This window comes from Melanaphis sacchari, unplaced genomic scaffold (genome assembly GCF_002803265.2).
Source record: "Melanaphis sacchari strain LSU unplaced genomic scaffold, SCAv2.0 Contig31_pilon_pilon, whole genome shotgun sequence".
Classification (NCBI taxonomy): domain Eukaryota; kingdom Metazoa; phylum Arthropoda; class Insecta; order Hemiptera; family Aphididae; genus Melanaphis; species Melanaphis sacchari.
In genome coordinates this window covers 89,660-109,135 of record NW_020271193.1, presented here as the reverse complement: position 1 = coordinate 109,135, position 19,476 = coordinate 89,660, and the positions used below count along the sequence as shown (strand labels likewise).

Below are 19,476 nucleotides of genomic sequence, written 5' to 3'. Positions count from 1 at the left end.
TAAGGTATATGTGTAGCTATTTGTCCATGCAAGAGATTAAAACGTAACTTTAAATTACTTTTCGTGTACGGTGTACTTATACATTTTTAAATAAATCATAGCGTATATAATATAATCCTTGGTAAAAAAATAATTCTTCTCTAAATTATCACGAATATTTACGATAACGAAGAAAGGAGAGCGTGCATTATATTATAAAAATAATATATAATATATACCAGGAAAATAGATGTACGCTATTGTCAAAGTTTACGACCGCTTGTACACCCCAGTATTCAATTTTGTCAAGCTCAAAGCGCGCACGTTTATGCGTGTGTGTGGGTCGCCCACTAACGATGGACGTGTGACAATGTTGTACTCTAACGAACCTATAGCATCAGGCGAAAGACTCAAATATATACATATAAAAAAAAAAAAAATAAATAAATAAAAATTCCCGACTAGAGGGAAATGCCGTGACGAGAATAATATGTCGTTTCCCTCGTTATTTTCCATTCGAAAAATGTAATATATAAAACATACATACATTGCGTGCGATGGTATAACAATATTAATAATAATAATAATAAAATACCTTACACGTAGATACGTAAGTATAGTAAGCTTCTTGTATTATTATACGACGACGACGGTCGATTGTGTCGAAAATCTTCTGATACGATGATATGACACATAGAGTATGTGTATATTATATAATAAGTATTAAGTATATGTATGTTGTTACTGGGTACATTACGGGATTTATTCATGACAAGGGGATCCTTTTTAATCGAATTTATATAATATATAGTTATGATGCTGTGTAGTAAGACTCGCTGCCGAAGATGTAAAAATGTTCAGCTTATACTCATTGGATTTTGATATCATTTGGGTAGTGATATATTATTTATTTATTTAGCCAAAATTGTACAGTAACACCTGCAGTACATATCCATCTAAAAATTAAATTTACGGTAATAAAATAAATTATGATAATATTTCATAATGTTGATCGATTACTTTTAAATATTTAGTTAGAATTTAAGGTAACAACCATGAGAATCACTATAGTTCTACATGAGTTATAACACCTATTTTATATTCTCACCTAAGTTATTTGTTGTCCACCGTACATCTAAATTTCTAAGCCATATAAACGAGTTCATCTTCTAATTAACATAATAGTTATATATTATAGTAGTTATACTATAGACACAATTTAAATCTTTTTGTAGAGGGGGAGGGCTAGGACATATTTAATATATGTTGATATATAAATAAGATTATTAGATTATTTAAATTTGAAAAACTGCATACTAATAAGAAATATAATAAGAAATGCCTATTTTCAATGAAATCTATAACCGTGTTTTCTATTTAAAACCGTGTTTGGAATGTTACAATTTTTTGATTAAAAATGAACACGTTTTTAATAATTATTATGTATAACCTAACCCTACCTATTTATTATTTTTTTATTTGATACTGCACAACGTACATAAGTTCTAATAACAATGAAGCAATAAAACTATTTAGTTGTATATTATAATTAATATAAGTTTAAAATATTAATAAAAAGGGGAAATTTCCAAAACGTTTATTTTTAATTGTTTTAAATATCTGAAAATGTGTAGATTTAAAGCAATTAAATAGTTGAAATCTAAGAATATGTATAATAAATTTGTTTTTTTGTTTTGTTTTTACACCCATTGAATTGTAAATTTGAATATATTTTGGATTTGGGTATTATTATTTATTATTCAATGAAAAAAAAAAAAAAAAACAATAGAAAAAATTTAAATAGGTAATAAAAGGTCTTAGGGGTTTTAAAAGAGTAGAAAAAAAAATGTAAAACGAGTAGTGGTAGTAGTTTGTAATTATCTTCTTTATTTTGTATAATGCTCGTCACCATCTGCCTAGCGCGTAAATAACAAGAAAGGGTTCTCTGGAGAGACTGTTTGGGCTACGTCATCAAACACCTGCATTGTCTTTCTCCTACCTCACCCCATCGATTAATAACCGGATATGCATTTGCATGTGAACCATTGCGTCCTATATACTGGGGAAGATTTACTTTCTTTTGAAACGAAAAATGGCCCACTCGAAAATGGTTTTATAGTACCATAATATTATAGTATATAGTTTACCTATACATAGCCCTCTAAAAGTGAATATGATTAAGTAAAAATATATAGTTGCAATAAAAATTTAAGTACAAGATTATTTTTTAAAAGGATTTTTTTGAAAAAGTGAAATTCTCTATCCGAGCAAATTTCATTAATATGGCTTATTAATTATGTATTTTGAGCTAACTATAATGTATGGATATCATTTAAGACAGTGTTAAATATGTATTACTATAGTGCTATAAAAATAAAAACATTATTTTATCGATTTCTTTTAAAAAGCGGAAAGTATTATAAAAAAAAAATATTTTATGACGTATATAAGCATAGAACAAAATTTTAAAGTGTTTCGTAGATTTTTGATAACAGTATATCGTATATATCTTTTATCGTTACATAAGTATATAGTTATTATCATATCTATAGTATCTACGTAAAAGCACAGAAGAAATTGGTGATTTAAATTTTACCATTATTTATAATAAAAAATTACAAATAGATTTAAAAACTGAAAATTTAATTAAAGTAATATACAAATAATATAAATAATATTAGAAAAATGTTATATTTTAAGATACAAGTGATATAAAGCATAATGTATATTGTTTATAATCTCATTGATTTTTTAATATACTGGGTTTAATAACCTAAATATTAAAATTAAAGGTTCCAGAAAAAAATTACATGTTATTCTAAGTTTTATCGGTCGTTAAAAACCACTTGAATATAATGTTGTTAATTTTCGGTGAATTCAGTTCAAAATATTAACTATAATATTTACATAGTGCGTGAGTTGTATTATTGATGGTTCGTCATGGGAATAAATTTCAAGTTGAGGCATTTATTGCCAAGTTATATGGATGTTAATAATATTAGTTCAAAAACAAATTTGGAAAATTAGAAACGAAAATACAAGATTTTTATTAAAAAAATGATATTGTTACAAAACAAAAATAACAGATTAATGTAATTAATTTAAAAAATACAATTTAATTTTTAATAATATGTAGAATTAAAGTTTTGTGATTTAAGAATGAACATTATTTTGTAATAATTTTTTTTTAAATTTTGATTGTTATGACCATCGGATTATTATGAACAATTATCTTAATTCTTAGAAAGTTATTGTAAATTTTTTGTACCAAATTTAGATAATATTTTAATTTTAGAGAAATGAATTCATACATATTTTATTGTAAGTAATATTAAAAATAAATACTATTGTATTATAATTTATATTATGCATTTATTTTTTAACTATTTTTCTTTGTATAATTAGTATAAAAGTGATTAAAAAAAAAAAAAAAACTATCAATATAATTGTTTTATTTTATCAAATGATAGATATTATGAAGATTCAAAAATACAGATCACTTATTACATCACTCAGACATTGAAACCTAGTCTTGACTTATAAAACGATATTTTCATGAAGGTAATCAAATTTTTTGACGTAATTTCAATGCACAAAAATTTGCGATTCCGAATCGTAAATGCGTATTATAAAAAACATTTCGTTTTTATTCTCGTATCAGAGCTGTAACTTATGCACACCAAGAGCAGTAATATATGCATAAATAATGCAAACGGGTTGTTTTTTTTTGACACAAAAATATAAAATACTGCAGTGCAAGCTCTAAAATGAAATGTGGTGCAAGGGGAGTAGGTGTGGCATTCGCATCATTTAAAAATCTCAAAAACAAATTGGCTTCCATTAGTACGCTTGGCCAGTATCAAATAATGAAATTACCGTAAACATTATATACATGCGTATAATATAAAATAATCAGTGAAATTCAAATTTTTCAAGGGGCTTTGACCCTCTAAGGTTGTTATTTTTACTATTTTTTTAACCGAAAAGTCATGGTCCATTTAACCCATTGGTCTGGTAGACGGCAAATAAAACAAAAATTATACGTAATCATAAATATATAGTGTACAATAATATGCAAAACACACGTTTTTGACAAATGTTCAATTCTCTTGAGTTTGTTATTTATTATTTAGACTATTTTTTAGAGGCACTGCCGTTAAACACCAATTATGATAAAATGTCTTTACAGTCCTTACAGTTACACAATTACGGCTCCCACCAAGCCGTCACCACAGCAACCTAAGAAGAAGTTAATTTTTTAGAAAATATGAAATCTTATGAATTATGACTCATTTATCCCGCAAAATAAAATATAATATATTATTCCATAAATTTCTGGTTCATTGAAGAATTTTGTTTTTGTGCGGATTTCTTTTCTTTCTCTAATTATTTTTAAACGATTGTTTAAAACAACGATAGTCATATTTAGTTATATTATATTTAATTCAATATTCATTAATTAGACGTATATAATATATATTAAACATACATTTTATAAATGTATTAAATAAAATTTGAAGCGTTTATGTAATTTTACAGAAACGCTGAGAAAAAAATAATTAGTGGTAAAATGCATACTTGAATAATGTTAAGTGTGGTAAACTGTCGATATATATATATATATATAATTTAAATTATAAAATTCATTGTTCAGTATTTTTCGGAAAATAATTAAACAGTAAATTTGTTGCTGAAAAGTAGATTACGTTACAAATATGGTATGTAAGAATATAAAAGTACATTTTTTTGTTTTTTAATGAAAAGTGAGAAGGCATTTTAAAATAAAACCAGGGAAATGCCATTTAAAGAAAAATTTGTATAAGTATGTTTTAAAATTTATTTGAGACTGAAAGATAAAAATTTCTTTCGTTAGTTTTGTTTTAATTTTTTAAAACGTTCAATTGGGATGATTTATATATTGACATATTGTACATATTATAAATATTAAATGAAATATATTCTGATATAATTGCTGAATTGCAGTTAGCAACTAAATTATGTAAACGTAAAAAGACATATTCATACCCTTTATTTAGAAACAGTGACCTTTTTTTATTCACGTTACTATACAGAGCTGTAATTTTTTATTTAAAACGTTGCCGTTGAGTTGAGTTATATCGCTAATTTGATAATATTTTCTATAAAAGGGTTATGATTATTTTTATTATTTTTTGTGTGTTTCATATTTTCATTTCTATTATTTATCATAAAAATGTGATACCCATGCGCGCTTACAGAAGGATATATTATTTGCACTCAGAGAATGCGTATATATATATGCGTGTGTGTGCGTAAACATATATATTATACAATATACGTCATGTATGTATAATAGTGTGTATATATAATATGTACGTATACGGATATATATTTTCCTCTTTATATTGACGTATGAGCGAGACACATAAGTGGGTAAGCGATAGAGGGTAGATTTTCTGCATGTTTTTGTAGATATAGAAAAGAGAACGGTCGTAAAACCCCCTTTTTTCCGTAGAATGGTTGTGAACGGGTAGACGGGGGTGAGCTGCTGCAGGTCGGGCGAGCGCGCGTGCGCGCGTGTGTAGTTCCATATATGTTCTCAAATTCCCTCATTTTTTTCGTCTCTTCCTTTACCGCGTCTCCTTTTCTTTTATTTATAGACACGAGCACTGTACGTATATATTATAAGTATACGATGTACTTTTATATATATATACCTACGTGCGAGTTACATTTCTTTCTTTCTCTATACTATATCCCCTTCTCATTCTGCATCACTCTGTCTACCTCTTTCTATTCCCCTGTGTAGTTGTGTATATAGAACACGTGATGTGTGTGTGCAAGACGAAAAGCTTTTCTCTCACGATAACCTATCTTTTTCCTCTATTGCTTCTGATACTGCTGTATACCCTTTCCTCTCGTCGTCTTCACACTTCTCGCCCTCGAGCAAGACGAACCACATGTGTGTGTGTGTGTGTGTTACCTCAGTTTTTTTATACTATTGCAAGTTCGCTTTTTCATTTTATTCCGGTCCCGTACTCAGCATAACATAAAAAGGACGCATTTTTCCTACCACCGTACTACTATGTATGTACGCTTCCACCAGTCCTATTCTATGTGCGCTACCCTGCCATTCCCGTTGTAACCCTACTATTTCCGACGTTCTTCTTGTATACGATTTTATTTTTTTCATGTTGCCTTGTGTTGTATATATATATATATATATATAATAATAATAATAATAATAATAATAATAATAAAAACGACTTTAGGGTGGCGGTGGAGAATTGCTGTCGAACACGGGGCCGTGGATGGAATATTATTTTCATTTTGCACTTGCGCTCAGAACATGTCGCACATACGAAATTTTATTAAGCGATATACATATATAGATGTTTAATAAATAATACATAGATAGAGAGAGAGATTGAGGAGGACAGACAGAAACGCAACGTAAATGCGCGTTCACATACAACAGTTAAAATATAATTTTTCGTACTAAAGTAAATTAAATGAATAAAACATATATTATTATGTGAATTACATCTTGTTCATGACATATACCATAGTTACCACAACTTCTATAGCATGATATTTGTCTATATACATCGTGATAAACTGCAGAAAATCCAATAAAAAAATCTGCTAACAATTATATAGTTTTAAGAAATTATTCCAGTAAATTATCAATAATGTGTATATACTCATTAACCTTTTATGATAATAAAAATTATATTTACTATCTTATTTTTTATGAAGAAATATGAATATAAATTATTAAAGAAAAAAGTTAAAATGGAATGTACATTTTTTGTATACATCGTAATGTTTTTATAACGTAATAAATACAAATCTTAGAGACGATTTTCAGTTAGTGGCAAGGGAATATATTACAAGAGAAGGAACATTAAATAAAATCGGATTTAATAGGTACCTCGAGATGAATATATTTTTCAATTTTCAAATATTAATTTTGAAATATGTTTTTCTTAGCATTCAGGGAAGAATATTATAACTTAAAATATCCGAATAAATACATGAGTGGTAAATTATAATATGATATTTTATATTCTTATACATTTTATATTTAATAACTTATTATAGCATATATAATAACTGTGAATATAATGTTAACCTAATAAGTATAAATATTTAAGATACATATAATAGCCAAATATTATGTTATTTTTATTATGAAATTTTGTTAAATTGTAGGAATTGCCGAATCAAAATTTAATTTCGAATTGAAACTATTAAACATATTTAAAGATTAAAAATGAACTATTTTTAAAATATTTATTTAATTTTCTAGCTAAAATAACAATAAACATTGTCAAATTACTCTTTTCACTATAAAATATCAAATAAAAATATTAAATAAAGTATTCTATTTAAATAAATTTAATCTTTCTGGTGCATTTTGGCCGCTACGCCATTCAACGACAAAATGGATTCTAGCGATAGAACATTCCTGTTAACTTCTACTCAGGTTTCTCGCAAAAGCTTAAAAAAACCCCTTTTAACCTTTGTTGGATATAATATAAAACGTATACGAATTTCCACTGTATTTTCGTTTTTCCAAGAAACGAAAACGAATAGGAGGGAGAATGAATGATGGGTGACGGTCGGGAAGAGAGCATTAAGGCTGACTTCGTATAATAATATTACTATATAATATATATATATTATACTTATATACGTAGTATAATATATACCATTATACATATTACAGACGCACCCCAACCAACCCCTTCGTCCAAAATCGTTCAAGAATTCCATAAAATATTGTACCGTGTCGTGCAACTGTGTGTACATCAAAATAAAAAAAAAGCTCTGGCACGGAAAGAAGAGGTGTAGGGTAGAAAGTGAGCTGTCATAAACACGTGTGACACAACTACACGAGCCGTTGTGTCTAGGCTTTTCCATTCTTTTCTCGCACTATATTTTCCCTATATCACTCCCACTCTTCACCCAACACTACCATACCCAAGTATTATTTTTATTGTATATATTATTATTTTTCCGCTTTACCGCACCACAAAATTGCGTTGTTGAAGCAAAAACGTTCTTTACACACGCCATACACCGCCTGTACCCTGTATATTAAATGCGTAAGAAGTTATACACGCATATACGTATACATACTTATGTATATCTATATGTATCTAATATGTATATAGTTAAAATGCGACGCCATTATTATTATAGAATAAATTACGCCGCTGGGTTTGTAGGTCGTCGATATTTTCAGAAGCAATCACTGAAATTCGGTTATGCGATGTTGAAGATTTATATAGATTTATATGTGTATGTTATGTGACGATAAACGAAGTAAACGATTTGACAGTAAAGATCAAAGTTATGAAGACAAATTAAATTTGTTTGGACAAAGTGTTCTGATATTGTGTGAACTTAAATGTTAATAATCATTTAAAATAATTTACACACAGAAAAATAAAATATATCACGAATATATTAAACAAAGCAGAGCTTATAGGTCGCTAAACTAAACTAACTTCAGTAGACCATAAAATTTAAAACTTAACACCAATTATTTAAAAAATATATTAAAAAGTATAATAATATAAGTATATTTTGGTTTTGAAATATAATTTTTGTAATTAATATTTTTTTTTAAAAGTCATATGTCAACAATGTTTGATAAGTAATATAAAATGAAATAAAAGTTACAAAAATATTAATAAATTAAAATTATACTTGGTATGCATATTTGAGTCATCAAAATCATAAATAGGAAGATTCCTCAAAAGTGTTTTTAAATACGAGGAGAAGATAAGAAAAAGATTCAATTTGGTAAAACAAAAATAACTACATTTTTATTCTTTGAATTAAGAAATATTCACGATATCATAATATTTTAGTGTGTTGATAAGTATTCAAAATTCACAAATTAAGAAAATTATTTTGAAAAAAAAATATTAAAGATATAAAATACATTGAGCATAATTTTTTTAGATAATTTTCAATATTACTGTGATAATATGTAAATATTTCTCGATAAAGATAATATTTGTTGAACTAGCCATATTAATGATAATTATACTATACATATATAAATATACTATAAAGATTTGTTGCTATTTAAGCAATTAAACAAATTATTGAAGTTTAAATATACAAAAATAAATTATTTATAATTGTTGCACATCATTTCAGTAATGAAATAGCTTTTTTTGAAATAAAAATTGCGTGTTTCAACTGTTTAGAGAAGTATTGGAACTAATACATGTATATTATTAATTATTACATTATAATAATCATAATATACATAATTAATATACTGTATTATACAATATTTTTGATGGAAGTTCTTGATTTTATCTAATAAAATTGTTTTATTATAGTTTGTATTAATACATTAAAATTATTACAAGTTGAAAACAATAGCACCTGCAGATAGTAGTCACATCGCACAATTCACCTGTATTTGAACAGCTCACGGATATTATTCTCTTTCTTAGATCCATTGTGTGTTTAGCGCTATAATTTAACCCTTTTACCTCTTACGTGTGAAAGTATTGATTCAATGTGCACACACACTAAAAAAATACACAAACTTTTCTCAGTGGCGTAATACGTATATATTAAATATATGCGGTGGAAAGGATGTATATGTAGGAAAGTTGCAAAGGGTTTTTCCTTTTTTTCCTTGACATCCCCCTGCTAAATTCCATTTTCTTGTCGGTCATATATTCTCGTGTATCTTACAAAAGATATGCCGTTTGATCTCGGTGGACGAAAATCCCTTTGAGAGGAAAATAGAATTTCCAGTTATACAATGGAAGGGAAGTAGAGACGAACATTTTCCCTTTTTTCTCATACAAACATTTTATTGGACGTATACAACGATATATACTTATATATTTTTTTTTTTACATCGATATCATATATATATATATTTACGGTGACTTTAACTAATGCTATGTAGCAAGATTATTGCATAATGATTTTTGTTGGCGATATGCATATGATTGGTAGAATAATATGTTTTACAGGGTTGCTATATTTATTATAGTAAAAACTGTCTAATACGAATCCTTGTTAAGATGGAATTCTAGCTGTTCTGTGCGGAAATTTATTATGGTCCCAACAGATTTCTATAATTTAACATAGGATTAAACCCTTGATAAAACGGAACCTGTCTAACGTAAAACGGAAAATTTTTTTTGGTTCCGTAACAATATACCTTTAACAAACGGAAAAACATATTATAAAATGAAAAAAAATATTTTTGATACCTAAAAATTTTTTGTTATTAAACAATTATTAAAGTCTGCAGCAATATTAATATGTGTCGATAGATAACTACAGTTTATCTTGAATTTATATTATCAGTGCTCATTATTGTCACACCATTTAGTCACAGTTTTCCTGTTACTTGTTCTCACAATGTCTTCAAAGATTTGTTTAAGTTTAAATGAAAAAATGAAAGTTATAGAAGAAAGTTGTTAATTTTATTGTCAAAGAAAAACTGAACAAAACTTTACACGAACTCCGTAATTTTTAATCGTATTTTAATTATGTTCTTCAAATTTTGGAATTGAAATTTATTATTATTTTGAAATATCTAATTAATACATACTATGTAATTATTACTTAAAATTAAAATTTACTGTAGCCTATGATATTTATTAATTTTCAACATTTTGATTTTTATTATTGGCCGGAAAATATTATAACTTTAAATCTCAATCATGCAAAATATTGTAACTCGGTAGTATGAAATTTTCCTTTTTATTCAGTTACATGGAAACCTGTTTAAAACAAAAATATTTATTGGTCCTGTAAAATTCCGCACAGGACAGGTTTTACTGCAATATTATGTTAAATAGAAAACAATCACATGATTAATTTAAAAAAAAACTACCTAACTGAATCATTAAATCGTTATCAAAAAATCTATGATAAAAATAAATAGAAGCATTTTAATTTATTGTAAATGCATTTATTTAAATAAAAAGAAACATATAAATATTTTACAACCACCACTAACAGATGAAAAATGATGATGGTGTAAATCGGGCGGACAATATTCTAAATATTAAATTACTTAAATAGCTGATTCATATCATGGGTCTTAAAACTAAAATTATTCGTTTTAGCGACCGTTAATCCGTTAAAATAGCATTTAATACTCTGCGAAAAAAAATTGATCGTAGCCTATATGTAAATAAGTGAAAAGGGTGTTCATTATAATATGCGGGTATAGAGGATAGGCGGAGCGTAAAGCGTATGTGCTTACTAGATGTATATAAAAAGGCACCCTTTTTTTAATGGACAATAATTTATATTTCGCGAAATATTTTTGCGTCTTCTACACGATTGTTATTATTATTTTTTTGAATTTTTTAATCCATGCGTGAAATATAATTTATGTATTCTCGGAAGGGTTTATGGAAGGGTAGTACGCATCTGCAATCTGCATATAAGGCAATGCGTTCCCACCGGCCGAAAAAAAAGAACCCTTTGCAGGTACACAAAAGGGATACAAAAATCGATTTACAGCGTGTTTGTTAGTACCTAACGTTGTAGAAAAAAAAGTGTTTGTTATTCGAAAATATAGAACAGTTTCGAGTCAGTATACGATTTCGTTACTCGGAGAACCCCGTCTAAGTATATGAAAATGGATATCATGTTCAAATGTTTCAAATGTTCAATTAAACTCGATGCAGACAATTGCAATGTAAATTTGGTTTGGGGTTCACATGGAATATGTGTAAATACTTCTATTTTATTGCAAATTATGTTTTCTTTCGATTTTATAATTTATATATTATGATCATCTATAAAAAAAATATTTCAAATCATCAAAGTAAAATATATTTTTGCTTAAAATATATTAACATAAACTACGAGTATATTATACAACATGGTATCGTGTAAATGTATTATTTGTAGTTAAAAAAATAATTAAAATATAAACAAAAGATAATTATTAATATTTACATCATATACTAAATACTTATATTATATAAAATATTACTAAACCGTAACCAATAAAATAAAATATCAAATAATGGTTCTTTTTGTTCTGAAAGTATTTTTAAATTATGCATTATTATTTTAGATAATCAAAAGATGATTCGAGACGACTGGTTGTTAATAGGCATCATTACAATTAAACATTTATTTTTTGTAATGCCAGTCTAAAGAATTAGTTGGTACTTGGTAAACACTGATCGTTTGATCTACATTCAGTTTTCGTTAAAATATAGTTAGAAACCTAACATTCTAAGCGTGACGTAGATAGAACGAGTTATTAAAAAAGTCCCATCCTGTAAATAAATAAACATCCAAGGTTTTTATACGCACTTATAGTCAAAGAGATCGAGGGTTGTGGGATTTATGATTTATTTCGGATGCTAGAGCAGTAGAGTACGTGTGAAATCGATGGACTTATTGGTGTGTCGGGTCGAAAATCAATTGACGGGAAACCAGTTCCGGGTTAGAAAAGGGGAAACACGGATGTCATTGTCATCGAACGGACTAAGGGTAATATTTTATACATCCGGGTGTATACAGTGTTCGAGTAGGACATCAATGACAGGTAGACACGTGTATATTCAATCAAATTTATATGAAACAAATAAGTAATTTGAGCCAAGTGTATTGGTTTTATTGAAATTATATAAAAGGTGTTTCAAAAGATTATTTAGCATATGTTCATGATAATTTTGCAAAAAAAAAAAAAATTTAATAGTAAACAATAATAGTGTAATCATTACATTTTTTACTTTACATATATCTCATGTATGATCATTAAAAAAATATTAAAATAATAACATTTTATGTAGATGAAATTAAATTTCATGACAATAATAAAATTAAATCAAAAGTATCATTATTTAAGCTGTGATTCGAAAAAGTCAGTTTTTCAATTGCGTAAATTATTATTTATGAATTGTACATGAAATTTTCATGTTGGAGAGTACGAGATTACCTATAATAAATAATAGAATATATTAAAATATCTCAATTTAAAAGGTTTATTTACTCTTATATGGCCATACTGATTTAAATTGTTACATTGGAAATGGGAATTTCTAATATATTATATTGAGTTATGTTCAATAATATTCAAACCGTTATCCTGTTTAGTATGAACCCTAAAAGTATTGAATGAATTGGCTAGTAATATATGCGCATATGTGACTAACGAATTTGACACTTATTTCAAAACCATATTTCTATCCAGGTGTTTATTATAAATACGGAGCTAAATTCACGTAGAGTAATTCAATTACGAATTATTATGCAAACTATTCTATTATAGTTTACAGATAAATTTTATAATAACTTCAAAACTAGATTTATGTGGCAATACCTACGAAATTTCTCGAACTTTTTTTTTGTTGAATTTTTATTGCAATTCAAAATAATTAATATACTTATTTGATTCAATAAAATGAAATAAATTAATATAAATTAATAAATATAATAATTTTATTAATAAATTTCAACCGGTATGTTAATTAAATAAACGGGAAAAGATATATAATAATATTTTATTATTCATACAAAGATGTTTGGAAAAAAATAAATAGTTTTAGGGTTAAATCAAATATTCAACTGATTTCCAAAGTACGGGTTTATGAAAACTATAAATTATGGTTTGGAGAGGAAAAGGAGGTCGACGTTGGGGCATTAACCCGAAGGATTTTACACACGCTTGTAAACAAAATTCAGTGGAAAAGAGAAGGTGGTGTTGTGGTGGTAAGGGAAGCAGGGCAAAAGATGAATGAGTTTATTTAACGTATACGCGGATTGTGTTCTGGTGAGTAGAGGGGTAGGCCCGGCAGGCATGTTAATGATTTGACTTGCGCGCGAAATTCTCCCTCATTCAAGAAATGCATACCCCTTACACACACAATTCTTCGTCTTTGCATATCCGGGTATATGGAGTTCAATTAACTTTGTTTGCTTCCTCTTCTTTCTCTCACTTATATCCGCTCCACGACGTCTTTTCCAGAACCATTAAAAACGAGGGCGAATAATAAAGCACTATATTATGTAAGTGTGTATATGTACGCTTTTTTTTTTTATTTAAAAACTTTCTCTCATCTGTTTTCATTCACCCTTATTATTTTTTTTCTTCTGGCCATGACCCAAATGTCTGCTCTTGACCTACCCGACAAATTTTTGAAGCCAGAATAAGGTTTGGTATGCAGATTTTATTCATGTTTCATGAAAAATATTAAAACATAGTACATGCATATAACCAGAAGAAATCTAAATGCGTAGAGGAAACTGAATAAGAGAATTGAAATACTATGTGTTTGTTACCAAGGCAACAGTTTCAGGGTCGTATGAGAAAAATTAGTGTGGGAGGGTGTATACATATATGCAATGGCCGACAATATGTAATAATATGTACACCACCCATTTCTTTACCATATCACTAGAGCGTAAACCCTAAGTTGATTGATTTCGCGAAAAAAAGCAATGGATTGAGGGTAGGTATATAAAGAAATGGGAAAGATACGAGAAGAGTAGAGGGAAAAATACGACCTGTCGCTGCCAGTGGTTTGTGAACATTGCTCAACGAAGAGATACCATACCAAGCAATGGCAAAAATTTAGAAAGGGTAGATTTTAGAAAAATGGAGTATTCCCGAGGGCTCAAATGTAACGAGAAAACTTTCAGGAACAGAAAGGCTCTACGGGTAAGAAAAAAAAAATAAGAAGAATAGTGTTTTATAATCATGCTGTTACCTTACACCTGCAATAGGTTCTTATTTCTCCAAAATTTAATCCCTTCAATAATTGTCTTCAAAATATCTAAAGGTATTTTTTATAAATGTGTTAAGTTAAATAATATTTTTAAAAATCGAAAGTCTATTTAACATTAAACCATAATAAATAATCTATATTGTGTGATTAATACACAGTTGTGTACATATTATTATTTAATATTTCTCAATAGTGTTAAACTTCGATGTATGTATTTACTTTGAAATTAAAAGTAATTAAAACAAAAATAAACAATTTGTTCGCATTATATTGAACTACTTATAAGTAAATATATTCACATCATTAAATTTGAAAAAAAATATAATTTTTAATCTAATCTGTATAAGTTATATGTTTTATTTATTTTTAAGAAATATATTAAAAATTATAAGGTCCAAACAATTCAAAAAGTATTTGATAAAGATAAATATATTCATGATTTTGAATAACTGCAATTTTTATGAATTTAGCGGTAGTTAATACTAGATAATTTTATTTAACCCTATTTGTATGTATCTATATTCATTGTGAATTTATTTAAAATCCACTAACATATATTTTACTGTAATATATTACGTATTTAATAGTATAAGAGTGTTTGAAATTATTTTAGACGTTGTTCGTACATCAATATGATTTTATTGTACCTTATCTGTCTATACAAATACGTATAAAAAAGAAATTTAGCGCAGTGATATATGTGCACAAATTAATCAATAATATTGGCCATTTTTACTATTTCGGAGATAGAGTGGGTTCAAAAGAAGAACATAATGCAAAATATTCTCATATGTTTTAAACAATTGGAACATAGTTTTCAGGGACCTGAGAAAAAATGTTTTATATTTTTTTCTTCAAAAGTACACGGCAATAGTATTTTTATTATAATAATATGAAAATTCGTGATATATGTATATGTGCATATTTACACACACGCAAAAGAGAAGTATGCTATTCAAATAGGGTGATGTATTAAGGATGGAGAAGATTTCAGTCAGGGATTCAAATAAATAAAAAAAAGAGAGAAAAATACATATGAAAATATATATTTATATACGCGAGTATTCCAAACCGTATTACTACCGTGTGCTCGGGAGCACGGCGAGCGGGTGTTCGGAAGACGCTCGAGCGTGTGTACATTATACATTTTATATTTGACTCGAGTGGTTGTGTACACTTTTCGCATACGTCATACGTTTCTTCCAAATGGAACGAGATATATACGTGAGCATTCATATGTATACATTTATACATACATATATATATATATATAAATCTGATAAAGTGAGAGCGACGGAGAAAAGGAATTTCAGTGAAATTCAAAAATCAAATCCAAGACGCCGAGATAATTCGATAAGAAAAAAAAAGGCAAAGCAAAAACCCAGGCAAGCAAATCGAATGTCGACTGCACATATACGTATGTGACTGTCCAAAGAGAGCGTATTACCAAACGAACAGTAAACCCAGAAAGAGGGGTGAATGGGGGGGGGGGGGGTTAGGTGGTTTAGCAAAGTTCAACCTCCTTTAGCTTTATCGATTCGTTATATGCGTAAAAAAAAAATGTATATTATACATTATACATATTATATGTGCATGTGTAAGTGTGTATACCAAGATATATTATTATAGTATATAAGTGATTGTTTTATATTATATTTATATATAAACAAAATCAAACCTCATCCCTTCTTAAATAACGTACCAGCTGTATGTGTACATTATATTATTTTATTATACGTTTCATTTTTATATATTCTACAAATATACAATTACGTAATATCATAAATTAAATAGACTAAAAGATCGACAAGATTCGTAAAATTATATCAGCAGGTGGTTTGAAATTTTTGTAATTAAATTATTGACTCCCTCTGGAAACCTTGTGACCTCCTTAACTTGATAAACGTCTACATCACCCCCGGAAACTGTAATTGCAGGCAAACTTATACGTGTTCCGTATAAGGCCTTGCAACACAACATATTCAGTAAATGTTTTACTCTATATGTCCCAAAAATAAGTTATTGTTCTTATGGTGACAATGATGCCAGTGACTACAAACGACTGCCATCGTGCCGAAATCTTTTAAGTTGTTTTCATGCTAATATATTGTGGAAAATTTATATTGTCATTTATGATTACATAGCATAAAGATAATCATAATAATTTCAGGAAATGCAAATAAGTATAATAAAGTATTGAGCTTTTAGTTTAAAAAAAAAAAATCTGTTTTTTTTACAAAATATGTTATTATGATATGAATGTATGAAATAAAATTTGAAAAGCTATTGTTTTTTTCTTAAAAAATGTAAATAATTAAACATTTTTAACGTTATTTTAGTCTAGTATATAGTTATATTTTTGATTTATAGATTTAAATATACTACCATTATAAAAATAGGATTATTAATAGACCTCCATCGGGTTTAATCATAGAGGGTCAATTCATGAGAAAAATGATTACCTAACATTAATATAATCGGGACAATATATACTTATATGTAAGGTAGAAATATGTATAATAACCGAAACAATCGTTCATTAATCATATACACATGATATTAAACTGCAGCTTTATAATCGTGCTTGGCAAAACATTCAAAATTATTTGAAAGGGCGCGGTTTGTCTCTACTGTCATAGGATGCATCGGACGTCAAGCTCGCAGTGGAACAATGGAAATGACAGGGGTTTGTTTTTTTTCCTTTTAGTTATTTTTTAATCGCTACTGAACCATGATAACCCTCTCAGCAGGACCTCTTTAGCATCTGTACACGTCCAGGCACGACATGTTTACCCGCAACAAAAATGTACGTGCAATCAATACAATAAAATAAAATAATTATAGTTAATTGAATAATTATTAATAAACAATACAAGACTGAAGACTATTTTTTCTTGAAATCCTACGTTAAAGCCTGAATTGAAAAATGTGCTATCTATGCTGCTATACTATATATAAAATATATAAACAGATCAAATAATATTATAATTACAATAAACATAGCTATATATTACTACATACCTTTTATATAAATTATAATAGTGTATACGCTATGAGAGACACAAAGTTATATTATACACACTCGTTCACCTAATACTTCGCATAAAGATTATGAATAATAAATAGATAGATAATACTAAAATTTAGTTGGTTATAACTTATAAGTTACTGTATAATTTACTATTTGTACAGTAATTAATAAGTATAAGTAGTAAAGGGAATAATAGCAACACAAAATATATATGAAATTACGGCATCTCCTGGCACAATAGGTAAAAATAATATAAACTAAATAATGCTAAGTTTATGTTTCCTGTTAGCACAACCAATATATATATAATTACGATAATTACGGTAACCGTGTTAATTTCCGCGCAGCGGTCGACAAAGCATCTGGTATGTGATCTACATTTACTTATTACATAATAATTCATAGATGGCACTAATAACAGGCAAAATTAAAATTATTGATTTTGAGCATGTGTCCATTCGTCAGTGGCGGAATGGCATGTGGAGTATGTGCTTGAAACTAAAATTGTGTTATAGCCGCAGAATGTGCATAACACTATTATTAATTTTAAAATGTTGTTGTGGCGGCGACAAATAATATGTAAAGTATGTTATACAACAAATTTTGCTATTAGGCTTTATTGAAGTTCTCTGAATATTCTATAATAATTTGTCAGGTGCTGTAGCAGATATTATTGTAAGTGACACTCGATTTGTCTGCTCCCGAGCTAATTCCGCTGAAGCCTTGCGCGTAGTTGTGTGCGCGTGGAGTGTTTAATGAAAGGGATCTGGGGATTATAATGAGCCGGGTGTATGGGTGAAAATGGTAATTTAAGAACAGGCTCCGAGTACGTGGACAATGTACGTAGAAAAATGCTAATTTATAAAACGAACCGTTTTTTTTTTTTAATATTACCCACTTACCTCGATGCGTTGATGTGTCGGGGTACAGCTGAACCAACGTGTGTAACCCTTTCACTTCTCATTTTTTCCTCTCTCCTCCTATACATACATTAAAAATATTACAATAGTTCATAACCCTTTCCTCTACATCGCCACATTACCGTTCGGGTCTTTGGAAGATAACATATGCAGTACGAATGGATCATTTGGCCGCGATCGTCACCAGCCGATGCATACATCACTCCGTATACCAGCAATATTTTTTCCTAAAATAATAGATATTATAAGAATCTTAGTCTATATAATTATAAATATTAAATCAATAGTTTTATTAGTGATAAGTCTCGAAATATTTATGACAAAATTACGAAGATTTCAAGTGGAATACAGTGTATTTTGGTAAGTTATTATTATAGTGAAATTAACTGACTTATTAAATAGAGTCAAAAAGTTTTTTTATTACCTTTGTTTTCTAAACTTAATTTATTTTAAGAATAATGTTAATTTTTTCATGTAAAATGCTTGTAAATATAAATAATATATTTTATATACCATAATAGAATCTTTAACTAAAAATGAATCACCCCTTATAACATGATACGTATATTTCATACGATTATACAGTGAAGTATATATAATATTAATTACCATAAAACAAATACTGTGTAATAAAAGTACTTGATATTTATGCAATATCAGTCATGTTTTAACTTGTTATTATTTTCTATGAAAAATTAACTACAGATTAATTTCTATTTTTTTTTACCTAAATCTTGATCAATCATAAACATTTAAATTAGTGCAAAGTGTTGAAAAACTTATATAATAAATATAAAACTATTTAATAGTGTTTATT

At 27.7% G+C, this 19,476-nt stretch overlaps 1 long non-coding RNA gene across 1 annotated transcript in view; it reads right to left on the bottom strand.

Moving 5' to 3' along the window:
- LOC112596367 overlaps positions 1–18,866 on the bottom strand; it is a 32,510-nt gene extending 13,644 nt beyond the window's left edge. Inside the window, exons 1-2 of the long non-coding RNA XR_003114764.1 lie at positions 18,782–18,866; positions 18,642–18,719 (exon numbers count right to left, since the gene is read on the bottom strand). This is a non-coding gene — a long non-coding RNA (uncharacterized LOC112596367). The remainder of the gene's footprint in view (positions 1–18,641; positions 18,720–18,781) is intronic.
- Positions 18,867–19,476: the final 610 nt, after the last annotated feature.